At 35.5% G+C, this 15047-nt stretch overlaps 1 long non-coding RNA gene across 1 annotated transcript; it reads left to right on the top strand.

Annotated features, from left to right (window-relative positions):
- The first annotated feature begins 3226 nt into the window (after nucleotides 1–3226).
- LOC129256851 (uncharacterized) lies at nucleotides 3227–14012 on the top strand. The gene is made up of 2 exons (XR_008584102.2): nucleotides 3227–3561; nucleotides 12554–14012. It is a non-coding gene; the product is annotated as an uncharacterized LOC129256851 (long non-coding RNA).
- The last annotated feature ends 1035 nt before the right edge of the window (nucleotides 14013–15047 follow it).

Raw genomic sequence — 15047 nt, 5'->3', positions numbered from 1 at the left:
TTTAGGTAAGTGATTATGTATGAGTGGGTGTATGTGTATGGACAATATGCAATGTATACCGGTATGTATATGAGCATCAGTGTATGTTCTATATAGAGGAGTGAAAAAATAATAAATAGCCAAAGCAAAGAGCATCACTGGGCAAAAAATGACAGGTATTTAGGGTCCCTATACGAAATCTGTGGCCGTTGCCACCGAATGATATCACAATATCTGGCCGTGACTGGCCTTTTCCTAGCTCTCCGGCCTCGGCCGGCCTTGTATTGGAATATTCGACCTCGGTCTGACCTCGACCCTTCCGGCCTTGACCTTGTCCTTGTACTCGGGTGATCCAGTCTTGGCCTTGGCCTCGGATAAGCCGACATTGGACACAACACTGCCCATTAACAATAAAGATTTCATCTCCGAGTTTACACGATTCACAGAATACGTTCATATCTTCTCAAGATCAACGCTGTCATCCAATGTGATCAGACTGTGATCTACTAGTATTCCAAACATTCCCAAAACCTGACAATATATTTGGATAAATCCTTTATCTCTAAATACAACCCCTCTATTTACGAATACTAAACATCGAAAATAGTCAGTGTCGTGACTGTCGTGTATAATCTGATTTTGAGTCCAGTGTCTTGCATGCAGTAGTCGTCAGTCAGAAACATTAATGTGTTTGTTGATTATTTTTTGTCATTAATGTATTAATGAAATAACTCTAATTTCAAAGGGGAGAATGTAGGTATCAATAGCCCCATTAAAAAAAGAAACTCGCAACCAAGAGAAGAAAAATTTCTTCAACACATTAGCCACCAGTCAACAAATAACATTATTTCAGTTCATATGACAGGTCTCGTAACTTATTCAAATGAAAAGTACTTACTTTGGTATTTTAGCCGCGTAGTTTCATAGCAGGACATTGAGAAACGATAAAAATATTTTTATTTCACATGCCACCAAGTATGAAATAAAATAAACTTCTCTTGTGGTAGCAAATAATATAAATGTCATATAATATTGCCGAACTCAAACCTTTGGATTCATTAAAGAAGATATTTTGAAGTCGACAGAGGAGATACTTCATAAAATCGTTTTCTTTTTGGGGAAGCAAAACTTGATAATAAAAAAATATATTCTCGCATGCACTAAACACATTAGTTGGGGACGTCATGGTCAAATGGTAACGACACTCGTCTTTCAATCTGATGGACGTGGGCTCGATTCCTATCCATGGTTTTTGTCTCACCTGCATAGCAGAGTGAGACTATAGGCGCCGCTTTTCCGACGGCGGCGGCGGCGGCGGCGGCGACGGCGACGGCGGCGGCGACGGCGGCGGCGGCGTCAACACCAAATCTTAACCTGAGGTTAAGTTTTTGAAATGACAGCATAACTTAGAAAGTATATGGACCTAGTTCATGAAACTTGGCCATAAGGTTAATCAAGTATTACTGAACATCCTGCCTGAGTTTCATGTCACATGACCAAGGTCAAAGGTCATTTAGGGTCAATGAACTTAGACCATGTTGGGGGAATCAACATCAAAATCTTAACCTAAGGTTAAGTTTTTGAAATGTCATCATAACTTAGAAAATATATGGACCTAGTTCATGAAACTTATACATAAGGTTAATCAAGTATCACTGAACATCCTGCATGAGTTTCACGTCACATGACCAAGGTCAAAGGTCATTTAGGGTCAATGAACTTTGGCCGAATTGGGGGTATCTGTTGAATTACCATCATAACTTTGAAAGTTTATGGATCTGATTCATGAAACTTGGACATAATAGTAATCAAGTATTACTGAACATCCTGTGCAAGTTTCAGGTCACATGATCAAGGTCAAAGGTCATTTAGGGTCAATGAACTTTGGCCAAATTGGGGTATTTGTTGAATTACAGCCATAAATTTGAAAGTGTGTTGGTCTAGTTCATAAAACTTGGACATAATAGTAATCAAGTATCACTGAACATCCTGTGCGAGTTTCAGGTCACATGATCAAGGTCAAAGGTCATGTAAGGTCAAAGAACTTTGGCCACGTTGGGGGTATTTGTTGAATTGCCATCATATCTCTATAAGTGTATTGGTCTAGTTCATAAAACGTGGAAATAAGAGTAACCAAGTATCACTGAACATCTTGTGCGAGTTATAGTAGTTTTCAAAATCAGCACTGCTGTTATATTGAATCGCGTGATGCAGGTGAGACGGCCAGAGGCATTCCACTTGTTTTTCCTTCAGCAAGAAATTTACCCACATTGTAATGTACTGAATCCAGGCGTGGTGATTTGGTATATGAATCTATTCCTACAAAACGCAGAGCGCGTAACATCTGCTCTGCTAAAACCAGGGTAATTATGCTTCATTGCTGCAGACAGCTTCGAGACTTCTGCTAAAGTAAATGTTAAGAACTATATAAGCAATTGCAATTGTTACTAGTATTTTTTAAAGATATTTTCAATTACTTGGTTTACTCAGTCTCCGAATTCAACAATAATGTTTATTTCGATGAATATATTTGGTAAGCTTCTTTTTTTTCACGCCGATGAGCCAAAGATGCCTACGCTATAAGCTAAAGCTTACGCTATTAGTTTTTTAAATAATGCAACTATATTACAAAAAACAAGTCATCAAATTGCGTATAACTTCCTTGTTTCCCTCATCTTCGGTTCGGAAAGATAGCGTATACATCTAGCTCGACATGGAAGCGATAGTTTATCTCATCTCCTGAAATCTAGAGGTGATGATTAGGCTCAACAGGTATTGTGGTCAACATCTGAAATCACTGCAAAGGAATAGACCACTGTTTACACTTCTCTAAAACAACTGTTATGTAAAAAAATGTTTCCTTTTTTTATTAACATCACGAAAGGAGAGGTTTGGTTTACTACGAGTGCGTACATGTAAACAGCGCGTGCAAGGAATGTCACAAAAGAATGTTATGGTCACTGTTTGTTATGAATGAAAATGGACCCCTTATCCCACCCAAAAAAAAGTACATCGGGACATGCACTTTTAATTCGCCCGTAGTTCAAGTCATTCACACCACGTTGTAACTCAAAGGCTTGAAGTAATGTGCGAAACCTAAAAGGCCCATCACCACATGTGATAGGTAAGACTAAACTGACTTTTAACCTATCATACAAAAAGACGCTTGGTATATAGAATATAATATTACTTAGCAAGTTAGCATTATGAGAAAATGTGGGAATAACAACTTGTTTCTTTTGTTCTCACAGATCCTCAAACTACCATCAATAAATCACCATGCGCAGCCTGAGTATAGCCGTTCTCCTCGTCGCCTGCCTCGCAGCCATCATCTCCAGAGAATCGGCCGTCCAAGCAGGACCAAGGATGGGCATCCCAACTATAATGCAGCATGGTATGCCATTCGGCAAGAGGGGGTACATCGGAAAAAATGCAAGAGACTGCTTCCACAGAGCACTCAACGATGATAAAAACAGCGAAGAACTTCTTGGTCTGATTGAGGCATGGTACAGAATGAAAATTGATGATGCATTTAGTTGTTTGAACGGATTATCAACATTCGATGATGTCGATGCATAGTAGGTCAGTACACCAGCTCCTTTCGCATCTTTGGTTTTACAAGGGTATCCGTTTTTCTAAATTATTAGTGGGCATAGTAAAACTACGAGAATCTGCAACTTCAATGGTGTGACGCGAGGTTTATCGCAATTGCATGAAAACAGAAATTTATTGGTTTAAATGATCACAAAATAATGTTGATGTTTTGAAGCAACTTTGAAAAGCCACATGCATTATCGTCTTATTATAGCTTCAACGTGAGCTTAGCCTTTATTCGTATCATGTGAACTACTAATTTTGAAGATATTTTCTAATTGCGGTAACGATCATCACACAAATTAATTGGAATAGAATCCAAGTGATGTTCCTAATGATGATTGGTTCAGAGATTTTTGTGTCAGTAGTTGTTGTGTCAGGTCCATTGCCTGGAAACATTCATATACACGTCTAAATGTGTGCCTTTTATGCTGACGATTTTATTCACTATACCTCCGTTTTCAAAGACTTAAAAAAGAGTGAGAAAATTTTGATCCGCTCGACAGTCTTTTAAAAGTACACCCCATGGAATCACACACATCCATACCCTCACATACACACCCATCCCGCACATCCACCCCACACACATACAATACATTCCCACATGTATAATTTAAAGCTCACACAGACCTTTACTCACATAAATTCATGAAATTTAATTTGTTAGTAGTATCCTTTTGTGCTGCATTACTTATATCTAGGCCATTGTCACGTATTGACAGGCAGGTTTTATGAGTTTTATAATACGGGTGAAAAACAACTTCCTATATTCTTCCACCCTTAAGTTTAACCATGGAGCTAAAGGTCCACGGTCTTAACAACTGACAAAACTGTTATGTTACGGCTGACTCAATCAACCAACCTGGTAGAATCAATAGTAGCATGATAATCAGTTACTAGGCGTATCAACACATTAAACTACTAATTCGTGTCTAGGAAGAGGAACTCAATTACCATATTACGACAGTATCTAAAATACAACATAATTTATAGATTCGATACAGTATAATGGCAAAATGGCAATCAAGCAGATATGTTTTTCTTCGACACCTGGTATATGAAAAAGGAAAATATTGTTTATCCATAGAATAAAGGGAATTGGGATTTTTCACTTCCTTTTCAAATTGATCAGAAATTCTTCCTGTCGGTAAAAAAAAAAACTGTTAAGGGAGTAGAAAATTAGCTTTGGGTTTGTTTGAAAGTCCATTATCAGTGTGTCTTATTCTGACGAGCCCGCCGGTTAAATTGTACACCTGCTTTCGAATAGAAAGAGTGATTTATTGAAGAAGCACATTAAGTGAATGCATCATATTGTGTTTTAAAATATAATGAATATAACTCGACGCAACAAAATACTCAGAATTTACAACATAAAATGTCAAAAACTATACCCGATAGCCTGTATACTTTTTTTTACAACAGTCTCCACATCCCAGACTATTCAACAACATAAACAGAGTGACAAATTGTCCCTAATTTGTTAGTGAATTTAAGATTTTGTCTTGTTAATGATATCAGCAAGCTAAGTGCATTGCAGTTTGAGAAAAACCCGAGGGAACGCTAATGGTAAGGAATCCATAACGCGTGGAGTAGCACTTTAATGAGAAAGATAAACTACTTTAAAAATATGAATCACAGTGTGTTCAAGCGGTGTAATTTTATGAAAGGAAATACAATTCTTTTCTATCACTGTTATTGGAAAATGTCACGGCAGAAAAAAATGCAATGTACCTCTCCTTCATAACTAATACGTTGTGGATTCTTGATTGTATACAGGTATTTTCGTTTTTCTATAACGTGAGATATTCCCCATACTTTTTCAATTTTAGTTTGGCCACAATAAACGTGGTATCATCATAGTAATGCTTCTCGATTAACATTTTGCTTTCATGTTAGCTCCAATAACCAAGTGTTCATTTGTGCGTATGTGATGTACTGTTTCATTTTAATGTTGACAGTGAGATTTGGTAATAAATTCAAAATTCAATTCTTCTTAATAGTGGGGTGCATCAATGTTTTCTACATAATTATTCTCTTACAATGACGATAACACTAACATTCAACCACATGAGAAAAAAAGTCTGTATAATGTTGGGGGAACAAAAGTATTTTGGCAGGAGGGGGAGAGATTATGAAAAATAAGACTTGTTTTCCTTCTAAATCTTGCGATTTTATTGTCTAGCTACAACGCACTGCCATCTCTTTCACCCGTGATACTACATCTTCTTCCTATTTCCTAAGCTTTATCTTCTTTTATTTTGTATTTTCTATTTTGAAAATAATGGGATGGTCACCTCATTCCCTTAAATGTACCTCTGCATTTATAAGTAGTGATGGACCCAATGGCATATTTATTTACTATTACCTTTAATCTGTCCTGTACCCACTTTTGAAAATACCGAATTGACACCTTTCTTCAAAATTATGTTTAAAAAAAAGTATTTCTTACGATACTTCGAAATTGATTACAAACCCTCATTTTTTTTAAACCAAAGTAAGGTACATAATTATAGTTTTCAGCTTATCATAAATTGATCCACAAAGTCTTCTAATGTACAAAATATCAATACTATACAATTAAAAATATAATCATGATAATAACGAAGAATGGGTATTTCTCCGACTTAGCACACCACCCATTGAAATTCATCATGTATGAGGGTAGCTTTGCTGTGTTATATCGATTGACGTTTGCTCTCTTAACATTTTATAATCGTTGAGTTCGGTATGTCTCAAGTAACGTAAAGCGCGACTGCAGTATTTTGATATATTCGTGTATATCCTTTTTTCCCGCAAAATTATGTAAGTTATGATCGACAAGCTCACTCAATATAACCTTCAAACTGCCATGCTAATTAAATATAAATTTAATGAAATATATTCGTACCCATTCAAATGATGATTAGTAATTATATATTTAGAATTTGATTATTGCTTTTAAAAGTGAAAATGTTTGTCAACCTACCAAAACTCTAATATACCGTTGCATATACATATCTGATTGAGCTTCAAGATTGAATCAATCATGTTATGACAATGTATTTTATCCTTCCTTGATATCTCTTTTATTTAAGATTGACAAAGCTTATTCGCAGCCAGACAAATGAAATTTCATTATTTCCAACCTTGATTTTTCCCTTTCCTTATTTTAAAAGCTGTTCATATTGAAACTACGACCCTAATATTGTGAAAATAGTCATGACAACATATTCCTAGTCTATCATATCCTGCATCAGGTATCGTATACCCATTGATGAATAAGGTATATCAGGATTTTTGCCTTTTGTACCTCTATCAAGTGGGCAACCATGATACACCTTGCTTGTCTGTCATTTTCGCAATGCATTGAATGAATCTAAAAATCGACTTTACAAAAGGGATATTGGCTTACACATTAAAGAAGGCTGAATGTTCCATGCGTATCCTTGGCTTTTCAAAAAACGACCGACGTCAGTTTCTCATTAAGACATGTTTTCGTCAGTTTATTGTTAAAAATATTGCCACCGTTCAATTAGCTATAGTTTCTTTCATAGTTCGTGACGTGATGAAATAAAATTTATTTTTGAATTGAGCTCTGTATATTCTATATCTAGCCATGAAATGCATTACTTCAATGGTATAAACTACTTTTTGATCTTTGATTGCTAATTCCATTTCCCATCAAATAATTTATATCGCGGGCACTACAAAAAAATATTTCTCTAAAACTAGTGATGGTATTACTTATGATTTCCCTGTGAAATTTTATAACTTTGTTATTGAAGATCTGTTTTAATTAATTAAAAGTAAATTTCCTGGAACAGTGTGTATATAGGATACAACTCGCTGACTAAGCCAGGAGTTGTGAGCACATTATCAGACATAATTATGTGGTATCTAATATTGGCTAACAACAATTTTTTTAATAGACTGGGCTATTTCGACGCCTAAGAAGACGGGGGTGATTCAGCCCCCCCCCCCCTTATTTTTTCATTTGTCGGGGACTTTATTTTGACCATAAACAATGTGAAATAAACTTATTTTAATCAGTTGAATGAGAAATAATTACACATTTATGAATTTTGGCTAAAAACACCATTTGCATTGGATTTGTACACGAATTCATGTTTTCGAGCAATTTGGGGTCTGCGTGCACTTACGAACTGTTGTGTAATTTCTGAACCGCAAGTTTGGTCTCAAAAGTTGCGCAAGACTTGAAAGCAAAAAGTCAGTGAGCGACGTGGTCAACAAATTTTGCGCGGTGGATTTATCGCGAAAAATATCGAGGGGCGTTGGCTGAATCAGCCCCCCCCCCTTATTAGGGTTAAATCATAGGGCAACAAAAAGGCTAAGATCAAACTAATAGCACTTTTCATGTATTTTGCCAAATTAAAGTCATCTACGGTAATTCCTTATGAAAATTAAGTCACAATGTCATCGCTTTTCTTAACAGGGCATTCCGATTTGGTCAAAAATATATTAATGCATGCCATGTACATGCCTGCTAAGTAAAGATAAAAATCGAAATTAGTTTTCAGTTTGCAAGGTTGAAATACTATCTACTATATCTGGATAATTTGTTGGTAATACAATAGCCTTGTATTGAGATTTATTGGTTGACCGAATTAACCACTCCCTTCGAGTTCGAGTCCGTCAGTTGCTGTGCGTTTTAAAATTGTTCTTGTAAAGTAATCCCTTGTTTTGAGGGGAAAAAATCGCTTTAACAGTAAATATGATGTTTAGCTTAGCTGTAGTATTATAGTCTTAGCAGAGATATCTGATGTTTCTTCAAATAGCTTGGAATGTTTATGTAAAGCTAAGATAGCCTCCTCCGAGGTCATACAGATCAGATAAGTAATAGGATTTGGTTTTTTTAAATACTTTCTGACTTTAAAGCATTTCTTTCTAGATCATTGCCTTCTAATTTCGCACAAAGCTGATAATACTTTTGTCATGAACTCTTAAAAATAAAAATAAAATGCGCTAATTTGAAAGTAACTCTTCATAATAAAGGAAAACATTTACATTGGTAATACAATTTGAATCAATAAAAAATAGAAATACCCTGTTTAGTTAACTTTTATTTATGTTTGCAAGCTACGTGTATAGTACGGAGCGGGATAAAAAAAATGTTATTCAACTATAGTTAAATCTTAAGCACAACACTTTATATAGTTTAATCAATATAAACAATTGGCACAGAATACGAGGGGTATTTATTATCGCACTCTGGTGAAGCCTTAATTACACCCGAATTCATTTTTTTTTTAAGACGCGGGCAAAATTTGAAATGGAGAGAGGGAATGAAAACAAAGACTCGTAATCAAACATCCTAGATACTTTTTTTTTTTTTTTTTTTTTTTACAGTTTCCTTATTTTCATAGATGTGTTCCATGTCCACCACAGTGCCCTACAGGTTTAAGAATGATCTATAATCATTGTTTTAGATCGCAGTATACACCACTTTATCTCAATTTGTCAGACAACCGAATAGTAATTTTGCGACAATTAAATTTTATGCTTAAAGACGTGTCATTTTTAACAGGACCCTTTCTGGTAGATTGTAATTGAAGGAAAGGCCCAAGGCATGCATAGTTGATGGAGACAGACACGCCGTCCACCGGAAAAATGAATGAGGCAAGGCGCTGGTGAAAAGGGATAATATCCCGGAGCAAATAGAGTGTGTGAATAAAAGCTTGACTTCCTTGCAAAAAAGCAATGTCTCACTCAAGTTAATAACTAGATAGCGAGGCATATCACATACAATTGATTGCAAACATATCAAGAATTTATCCAATGCGTAGATTGATTTTTGACTGGCGTCAAAACATGACTGATATCTGACATTCAAATTGATTTGGCGATCAGTAAATGTACAAGGCCCTAGAGGATGTGAAATTAATACATCATTAATATGCTACTTGAAGGAGGATATAACATACTTTTGATTATTTTTACCAACAAATATATATATATATATTTTTTTTTATGTTGGCAGCATTTTTAGCAATTTTACTTAACTCGAAGATATTATTATGTTTACAAGATTTGAGATGTCAACTGAGATATAGCTATTACAGTATTTTTGGGGCATGCGTTGTGTACACTATATGCACAAACCTATCAAAATACCAATAAATTACAATAAAAATGTATCAAACTGGCTTTGATAATCCATTAATCGTTGTTTTCTGTCTACATACATACAGAAAGTATATGCGATAATGTCCAAAACTGATTTGAGACAATTCGTATTTTCTTTTTTTTTTCTTTGAAAATAAGTTGTTTCAAACAAGGATTTGGCCAAGGGGTAAAAGAAGAAAAAGAAGAAGTAGAATAAGAAGAAGAAGAAGAAGAAGACGAAGAAGGAGGAGGAGGAGGAGAAGTAGGAGGAGAAGAAGAAGTAGAAGTGATTTTTCACACGATATACACACTCTGATTATAAACTTCAATAATGCAAAATTATGGTATCAAGATGTCGTTAAATAAATATATTTCCCGTAGTATGTAAACTTCAAGTGTTATAAACTGACACTGAAAGTTCGAGTCACTGCAGGAAACTTATTTACCTGACACACTAAACCATCAATTATGATGGAATTTACAGCACAACATAAAATCACCTGCATAAGGAAATGGAGATAAACTGTGGTACCTGTCAAGATATATAATAAATGAAATGATCCTATTTAAAGGAGGCTGACGACTTCAAAGGAATTTCTAGGTTCAAGAATCTAAATTTGGTTGGATTGATGAGTGAGACAGTCTACATTTCACCATTTATTCCATGTCCAAAGATCAGCTCCAGGCTAGGTTACCACAAGAAGGATCATGGCTCTTCCATCACAAATTTGTATCTGGGTCGTGTACACCTCGTATCTGTTTTTCACGCCCCAGTAACAGAAACCAAGATTGAGGAGACTGTCGTATGTAGTATGCCGTTTAGTTGTTTTAAGGACGATTGGTCTCTTCTTTAATTGATTCTATTTCTTCCTTTTATTCCGATTTCAGCTGCTTTCCATCAAATCATGGCGCATAGAGTTGACCCATTCTGACGGGGAATTACTTAAATAGACGTTCAGGTCCACCCAAAACAGAATCACACGAGCAAATAAATAACCATCTTACCGAATGGACCCAAACAATAATTTGATACACTTGATAACAAATAACAGGCAATACACGATTATGGACTGTCTGATCACCTTTAAATCTCATGTATCGTCATAGGTCTCTGACTCGAGAATATATTTTATAGTGTGTTTTCCATTACTCTGTATCCCAAGAGAAAGATTAATCTCAATGAACCGTTACATGTACACCGCCAAGTAGATTAGAATGTTATGATGAATCTTTACGAGGACCATTAGAGCAGCTTTTACCCGTGAATGCGTAAACATCATCAATGATAAATTGGACTATTTAATCACTCAAGCAGAGAATATGTCATTATAAATGCATAGGAAAGATGCATGGGGTATTTGATATGAACGAGAGGGATCACTGTGTTTTATGATGTGATAAGAAACCGTTTAATGAAGAAAGTAATGAAACCGAATGTAATATTGGTTTCTTTCTTTGCTGTTTCATGCGGGCTCCACATTCAGTCTTAGGTAATTATTAATTTAAAACACAAGTCATTATGCACATTTATGATAGAGAATTACATATCCGACAACAGAACACGAAGTTCGGTGTGCTACGACTTATAGCCACATCCTGGAGCGTTGTGGCCCAGTGGATTAGTCTTCGGACTTTGAAACAGAGGGTCGTGGGTTCAAATCCCAGCCATGGCGTAATTTCCTTCGGCAAGAAATTTATCCACATTGTGCTGCACTCGACCCAGGTGAGGTGAATGGGTACCCGGTAGGAATTATTCCTTGAACGCTTTAGCGCCTATTAATATGGCGGCTGATACCAAGTATCAAAAGCGCAGTTGAGTATATGCGCATAGTAACTGCGCTATATTATTATCCCGTCTATTCTGCATTCATCTTTGTCCCTGGTAATAAATAATTCAGTTGTCTATTCAGAGCCACATTCTGCATCAAATCTATTTAAAACCTTTAACATAGCTAGGGTATAATACTAAAGATTTTTTTCTGTGTTTCTTGTTTTCTCCCAAGGGACATCATACATCATTCCCATCCCATTTGGAGTGTGTTACTATCCCCTTACAGCTCACTTTGCACTTAAAGTGGAAAGCGATATGACAATCTCTCCGATAGATACGACTCCGGCAAATTCCTGTTTCCTTCTCCTGAACTTTTTGCGCAAAATGGCGCGTAAAATGTCGTTTCCTTGATTTTTGATCGATTTTTCACGTGTCATGAATGGACAAAAATCAATTCTTAACTATAGTGCATCACGTGGGTCATGAATACGAGATCTTTCATGCACTAATGCACATTGACAAAGTGCTTTAAATACACTCTACACCTTAGTAGTATGACATGACAGGGATACAATGTTTGCTATCACACATAAAAATAGATATATGACTTTTCAAATATCACTATTAAACAGAATAATGGGAATTCTAAAGAACGATACATATTCATATTCCATAGAACACCAATTGTCGCTTCAGCATAAAATTTGTCAAAATGACTTTAAGATAACCCTGATTCATTTCCTTTCAAATCTATACATTCCAACCTGATGGTATTTTTTTTTTTGGGGGGGGGGGTGAGTATAGAAATATGTTTTAATCAATTCAATTATTCATTTTGATTAGTCATCTTTAGAAGATATGAACATACCAAGTCAAACAAACAATCAAACAGTAGTCCATCAGATTATAGGATTTTATTTCTTTTGCCATTTTCATGGAATAAATTTTCAATTTGGCTTTGCAAAATGTATATCTTTTTAATTCTGAATTATTTTAATGCTACACTGTTTTGGCGGATGTTAAATGAGCATAATGTGTCATTGCTTCTCACAGACTTTGAACAATTATTTTCATTTGTTTATTTCTTCTCTTCCTCTTTTTCTGCAGATGTAACAACTTTTGTTTTGTTCATCGTTTCCTCGTGTCTTCATGTTGCTTCAGTAAATCTTCTCTTCTTCACTTACCTATAAGATGACATCATTGCACGTAGTCAAAGAAAGTGGACTTTTCCTGATGAAACAATTCGGATAAACAAGAAAGACCCAATTATCGCAACAAGAGATATAAAAAGAAGTGGACGATTTAATGAGGTTGTAAAATGACAGCTTTGTGAAGACCTTTTTGAACTGAGCCTGTCAGCGGAATGTCAGAAACAGCCTTTATTTTTATTCTCTCTGTCCTCGAATTTGATATTTTTGTTTTGTTTAATACGTAATTAGCGATGTGAAAGATAATTTGTTGATCAATAACTGACTCTTCTTTCTAAATTACTAATGGTGTTATGATAATATGATAAAAAAAAAACGATTACTTGGGTGGATATATTACGTTGCACGTAGCACAGAAGTGGAATCATTCAACGTTCTCCCTTGCAGGAAAAAATATTTGCCTGGAAAATGGACGAAAAATTGGCAAAAGGAAAACGAAGAGTGAAAAAAGAAGAAGGAGACTATGCAATGTCAATCAAGGATTTTGAACCTTTGGAAGGATAGCTGTACCCACAGGAAATGGTTGACACAATGAGATGGGTAGGTCGTCTAGCTATATAGAACTCCCTCGATATGGTATACATGGCCTTTCTGCCCGTTTCAATTACAATCAACGATACTACACAAATGGTTATTGATCTATTCCATTCCACCAAACTCAAAGGGCTGATAAGTCTTACGAGGACTATCCACTATAACTTGATAGAAAGGTTAGCAGGCAAAGCAAATAAGTGGTCATATCGATGCTTTATTACACAGCACGAGTGACAACCATCTTGTTCAATTATCTCTTCCATTTTCCTCTCTCTCGCCACATTCTCAGTTTATAAATACGTTACTCGAACATTCATGAACTATATAGGTTATGTTTATCGTGTTGAATATCATTTAGACTGGCCTAATTCCACTTCCTAGCACTCAACTGCACTTATTTTTGTGATCGAAATCTCGTTTGCGTATCGTATTGGACTAGAATCACCACTGCCGTCAAATAATCTGTTATCTTTTTTGAAATAGTTGTTCTAGAAGATGTAAATATGAGAAATTAATTTTCAACCTTAACCCAAAATTCTCCTTCACCTTTGAAAAGTTTTATTTTGTTTCGTGTTGTAAATATTTTAATAAAGATAGTAAAAAGAAATAATATGTAGCTTATTAGTGCACGCTAAATTATGCTATCGTTAGGCCTGACCTCGAAACTCACCATGTCTTGGCGTTATCAAATTTATGAACTAACATAGGCATTTCTTTGCTATTTCAATCTATCATTTTGATTATTTTATCTCCTTAAAGTACAAGCAAGAGCATGAAAGTTTGACATGCTATTTCTAAATAAAATTTCACTCCTATCCATCCTATCAGTGTTTCTTTGTCATATACTACTGTAGGAATTGAAGGTTAACCTGAAAATACATATTATATATTTTTTTTTAATGAGAAAAGGAAAACATTTCCCTATTGATGTGAATCAAACTTTGTTTTCCAATTGCTCAAAGTTTATTGCAGTTACCACTTAAATTGGCAGTTTTTATTCAGGCGCTTTTTTGGAGGAAGCAGACGTGTTTTGATTAAGGTCAATACAATTATTGAATTAAACAGTGATTGTGAACGTATTGCTGATTGCATGGTTCGGTGTGTGTAGATGTGAATGACAAGTGATCTTTGGTAAGCGTTCTTTATCAAAAGGTTTTACAGGTAAAACTCGTGTGCATAAAAAGAGAGTGTGAAAGAATTGATTTTGTTTACTATCAAATCATTTATACAATATATATCGTATAAACAACACACTATTTAAAACAACTTTAAACCTGTTGTGAAAATATTGCATATTCATATATCCCATAACCTCTATCGTATGTTGGCGATTCCACGGTCAGTCCCATTTTATGCATCTTTTCTATTACTTGATGATGTCAGTTTTACAGGGGTGAGTGTTTCTATCAAGTTTATACCGTGAATTTTACTTGACAACCCAGGGGGCCGTTTCATAAAGCTGTTCGTAAGTTAAGAGCGACTTTAAGAACGACTGGTGATCCTTTCTTACGCGCAAAACCATCGCTAATGAATATACCATTTGCCATAAGAAAGGATCACCAGTCGTTCTTAAAGTCGCTCTTAACTTACGAACAGCTTTATGAAACACCCACCAGGTGGGTGTTTCATAAAGCTGTTCGTAAGTTAAGAGCGACTGGTGATCCTTTCTAGTGGCAAATGGTATATTCATTGGTGATGGTTTAGCGCGTATGAAAGGTTCACCAGTCGTTCTTAACTTACGAACAGCCCCCAGGCTTCAAAACGATACATACGGGAAGGTTGTAGGTTGTATATTGTGGATGCCATGACATAAAAAAATCGGTCAGTCTCAATACACAAAAAAAAAGAACATGGAAAAA

Source organism: Lytechinus pictus, chromosome 3 (assembly GCF_037042905.1).
Source record: "Lytechinus pictus isolate F3 Inbred chromosome 3, Lp3.0, whole genome shotgun sequence".
Taxonomy (NCBI): domain Eukaryota; kingdom Metazoa; phylum Echinodermata; class Echinoidea; order Temnopleuroida; family Toxopneustidae; genus Lytechinus; species Lytechinus pictus.
The sequence above is the reverse complement of the archived record's forward strand: the minus strand, read 5'-3'. Positions and strand labels throughout refer to the sequence as shown.